At 31.6% G+C, this 5,135-nt stretch overlaps 3 annotated features.

Moving 5' to 3' along the window:
• Positions 1 to 1,023: 1,023 nt before the first annotated feature.
• Positions 1,024 to 1,197: a sequence feature (Protein overlapping with rRNA (P153DRAFT_304294, KAF2123314.1) was converted to a misc_feature.).
• A 1,736-nt stretch (positions 1,198 to 2,933) lies between these two features.
• Positions 2,934 to 3,095: a sequence feature (Protein overlapping with rRNA (P153DRAFT_304242, KAF2123315.1) was converted to a misc_feature.).
• Positions 3,096 to 4,983: 1,888 nt separating this feature from the next.
• Positions 4,984 to 5,133: a sequence feature (Protein overlapping with rRNA (P153DRAFT_304281, KAF2123316.1) was converted to a misc_feature.).
• Between the last annotated feature and the right edge of the window lie 2 nt (positions 5,134 to 5,135).

Consider the following 5,135-nt stretch of genomic DNA (forward strand, 5'->3'; position numbering starts at 1 on the left):
CTAGTAGTTATATACTTATCTTAAAGATTAAGCTATATATATCTAAGTATAAGTAATTATACTATAAAACTGTAAATAGCTTATTAAATTAGTTATTATTTATTTAATAGTACCTTACTACTTAGATAACTGTAGTAATTCTAGAGCTAATACATACTAAAAACCCTAACTTTAGGAGGAGTATATTTATTAGATAAAAAACTAACGCCCTTTAGAGCTTCTTAGTAATTTATAATAACTTTATAGATTATATAGCCTTACGCCAGCAACAGTTTATTTAAATTTCTACCCTATTAACTTTTAATAGTAAGGTATTAGCTTACTATAGTTTTAATAGGTAATAGGGAATTAGGGTTTAATTCTAGAGAGGGAGCCTAAGAAATAGCTACTATATCTAAGGAAGGTAGCAGGCGCGCAAATTACCTAATCCTAATACAGAGAGGTAGTAATAATAAATACTAATATAGGGCTCTTTTAGGTCTTGTAATTGGAATAAGTACAATTTAAACCTCTTAATAAGGAATAATTAGAGGGTAAGTCTAGTGCTAGCAGCTGTAGTAATTCTAGCTCTAATAGCGTATATTAAAGTTATTACAGTTAAAAAGCTTATAGTTAAAACTTAGGTCTAGCTAGTAGGTCCGCCTTACTGTGTGTACTTATCTAGCTAGGCCTTTCCTTCTAGAGAACCTTATACCCTTTACTGGGTATACTAGGGAACTAGGACTTTTACTTTAAAAAAATTAGAGTGTTTAAAGTAGGCCTTTGCTTAAATACGTTAGTATAGAATAATAGAATAGGACGTACAGTCCTATTTTATTAGTTTCTAGGACTGCCGTAATAATTAATAGGGATAGTTGAGGGCATTAGTATTTAATTATTAGAGGTAAAATTCTTGAATTTATTAAAGACTAACTACTGTAAAAGCATTTACTAAGGATGTTTTTATTAATTAGTAAATAAAAGTTAGGGGATTAAAGATAATTAGATACTGTTATAGTCTTAACTGTAAACTATGCTAACTAGGGATTAGGCAATGTTCTTTTTCTAACTTACTTAGTACCTTATAAGAAATTAAAGTTTTTAGGTTCTAGGGGGAGTATAGTTGTAAGGCTAAAACTTAAAGAAATTAATAGAAGGGCACTACTAGGCGTAAATATAACTGTTTACTGCAGTAGCTCTGCGCTAGAAAGGAGCTAGTAATAGTAAGTAGTAGCTGTTATTAAATCCTAGTTAACTGCTTTAGAGGCTTTAGCTGCCTATAAAACAGTAACTAATATCTAATAAGAGAGCTTTTAGTAACACTATTAAATTACAGGAAACTTGCAAAGCATTCTACTACTAAGCCAACATATTAAAAGCTATTAGTAGCTAGGCTAACTCCCTAGGTATAGTAAAAACGTAGTCTGTATATAATAATCTACAGCTAAGCTCCCCTGCTACAGTAAGGAGAAGGTTTAGAGACTAAATAGCAGTAGGTTAGTATAGTACCTAAAAACTAGTTACTATAACAGCTAGCTTAAGATATAGTCCAGGCCCTCTTAAAAGACTGTAGCATTACAAGGTATAACCCTATAAAACAGGAGCCTACGGCTTAATTTAACTTAATACAGGGAAACTTACTAGGTCTAGATAAAATAAGGATTAATAGATTAAGAGCTCTTTCTTGATTTTTTAGGTAGTAGTGCATAGCTGTTCTTAGTTAGTAGAGTAATTTGTCTACTTAATTATAATAATAAATAAGACCTTAACCTACTAAATAGTTAGGCTAGCTTTAGCTAGTTACTAGCTTCTTAGAGGGACTATTAGCTTAAGCTAATAGAAGTTTAAGGTAATAATAGGTCTGTAATACCCTTAGATATTCTGGGCTGTATACGTGCTATACTAACAGAGCTAACAAGTTCTTTACCTTAGCTAGAAGGTCTAGGTAATCTTATTAAACTCTATTATGCTGGGGATAGAGTATTATAATTATTACTCTTTAATAAGGAATACCTAGTAAGCGTATATTATTAGCACGCGTTAATTACGTCCCTGCCCTTTATATATACTGCCTGTTGCTACTACTAATTAAATAGCTTAGTAAGGCCTTTAGACTAGCTTAGAGAGGTTGGTAATAACTACTCTAAGCTAGAAAGTTTATTAAACTTAGTTATTTAGAGGAAGTAAAAGTTATAACAAGGTTTCCGTAGGTAAACCTATAGAAGAATTATTACTAAGAGTAATAGGCTTTAGTCTAGCTACTTTTACCTATATTTTTTAAGTACTAAAGTTTCTTTAGCAGCTCTGCCTACTAGTTAGACTCTATTTAAACCCTTTATAGTTACAGTTAGCGTCTAATAAAACCTAATAATTAAAACTTTTAATAACAGATCTCTTGGTTCTAGTATTAATAAAGAACGTAGCAAAATGTAATAAGTAGTATAAATTACAGAATTTAGTAAATTATTAAATCTTTAAACATACATTACACCTCTTAGTATTCTAGGAGGTATACCTATTTAAGCGTTATTTATACCCTTAAGCTCTGCTTAGTATTAGGTGTTTATTCTGCCTCTATATATAAACTTGCCTTAAAATAATTAGCAGCTAGTATACTTATTTTGGAGTGCAGTAGATTTTTATTATACGCTAGATTAACGTATAGTAGTACCTAAGAAGCCTTATTTAACGCTCTTAACCTTGGATTAGGTAGAGATACCTGCTAAACTTAAGCATATTAATAAGCAGAGGAAAAGAAACTAATAGGGATTACCCTAGTAATAGTAAGTAAAGCAGTAATAGCTTAAATTTAAAATCTAGCCCTTTTTGGGGTCTAAGTTATAATTTATAGAGGATGCTTTAGTGTTAGCAGCAGTCTAAGTTCCTTAGAATAGGACGTTACAGAGGGTAAGAATCCTATATATAGTTACTAGCCTTTACTGTATAAAGCCCCTTTAATAAGTTAAGTTATTTAGAAATACAGCTCTAAATAGGAGGTAAATTTCTTCTAAAGCTAAATACTGGCCAGAGACTAATAGCGTACAAGTAGAGTAATTAAAAGATAAAAAGCACTTTAGAAAGAGAGTTAAATAGTACGTAAAATTATTAAAAGGGAAGCGCTTATAGCTAGACTTACCTATAGTTACTTATCTAGGCTTTTACCTAGTGTACTCTTTTATAGGTAGGCTAGCATTAGTTTAGGCAGTTAAATAAAGGTCTCTATTATATACCTCTCTTTAGGGAGAACTTATAGGGGAGATAACATATAACTAGCCTAGACTAAGGTCTACACATCTGCTAGGATGCTAGCGTAATAGCTATAAGCAGCCTATCTTGAAATACAGACTAAGGAGTTTAATATCTATATAAGTGTTTAGGTATTAAGCCTAAACGCGTAATAAAAGTAAATAGAGGTAAGAACCCTTTAGGGTATACTATTAACTAATCCTAATGTCTTTAGATAGATTTAAGTAAGAGCATAGCTATTAGAACCTAAAAGATAGTAAACTATACTTAAATAGGGTAAAGCTAGAGGAAACTCTAGTAAAGGCTTACAGCAGTTCTAACGTATAAATTAATTATTAAATTTAGGCATAGGGGTAAAAGACTAATTAAACTATCTAGTAGCTAGTTCCTACTAAAGTTTCCCTTAGAATAGCAGTAACGTATTTAGTTTTATAAGGTAAAGCAAATAATTAGAGACCTAGGGGTTAAAATAACCTTTACCTATTCTTAAACTTTAAATATATAAGAAGTCTTTATTACTTAATTAAACATAGATACTTAAATATACTATTACTAGTAGGCTATTTTTAGTAAGTAGAACTAGCAATATAGAATAAACTAAACGCAGAGTTAAGGTACTAGAATATACACTTATTAGATACTATAAAAGATGTTAGTTTATCTAGACAGTAGGACAGTAGCTATAGAAGTTAGAATCTGCTAAGGAGTATATAATAACTTACCTACTAAATAAACTAGCTCTAAAAATAGATAGCACTTAAGCGTATTACCTATACCCTACTGCTAGGGCAAGATTTAAGCCCTAGTAAGTAGGTAGGCGTAGAGGCTTATAATAAAGCCTTAGGGGTAACTCTAAGTAGAACAGCCTTTAGTATAGATCTTGGTAGTAGTAGTAAATACTTAAATAAGAACTTTAAGGACTAAAGTAGGAAAAGGTTCTGTGTAAATAGTAGTTAGATACAGGTTAGTTAATTCTAAGAGATAGGGTAATTCTGTTTTAATATAGGCGCTTACGCCTTGCCCTTAAAAGGGAAGCTGGTTAATATTCTAGCACCTAGATGTAAATTCTCTGCGGTAACGTAACTAAGAGCGGAGACTTTAGTAGGAGCCCTAAGAAGAGTTCTCTTTTCTTCTTAATAGTCTATTACCCTAAAATTAGTTTATCTAGAGCTAGGGTTTAATAGCTAGAAGAGTGCTGTACTTTTACAGCGTTTAGTGTACTCCTAATAAACCTTAAAAATCTGCTTAAAGAAATAGTTTTTACGCCAGGTTATACTTATAACTGTAGTAGGTCTCTAAGGTAAAAAGCCTCTAGTTAATAGAATAATATAGATAAGGGAAGTTAGTAAAATAGATCTATAACTTTGGGAAAAGGATTAGCTCTAAGGGTTAGGTACATTAGGCCTTGGGGAGAAGTCTCTAGCGTAAAAGGGCACTAACTGTAAGGTAGGCGCCTTTTAGCGCTAAGGTGCAGGTACTCTTAGTAGGCTTTAGCTGTCTGGCGTACGCTTAATAACTAACTTAGAACTAGTATAGATAAGGGGAATCTAACTATCTAATTAAAACATAGTATTACAATAGCTAGAAAGTAGTATTAATGTAATATAATTTCTGCCTAGTGCTCTAAATATTAAAGCAAAGAGATTTAACTAAGTGTAGGTAAACAGCAGGAGTAACTATAACTCTCTTAAGGTAGCTAAATGCCTTATTATCTAATTAGTAACGCGTATAAATAGATTAATAAGATTTCTACTATCCCTATCTACTATCTAGCGAAACTATAGCTAAGGGAACAGGCTTGGCTAAATTAGTAGGGAAAGAAGACCCTATTAAGCTTAACTCTAGTTTAATATTATAAAAAGATATAGGGGGTATAGAATAGGTAGGAGCTTTAGCGCTAGTAAAATACT

The sequence above is a fragment of the Dothidotthia symphoricarpi genome, assembly GCF_010015815.1.
Source record: "Dothidotthia symphoricarpi CBS 119687 unplaced genomic scaffold P153scaffold_34, whole genome shotgun sequence".
Taxonomy (NCBI): domain Eukaryota; kingdom Fungi; phylum Ascomycota; class Dothideomycetes; order Pleosporales; family Dothidotthiaceae; genus Dothidotthia; species Dothidotthia symphoricarpi.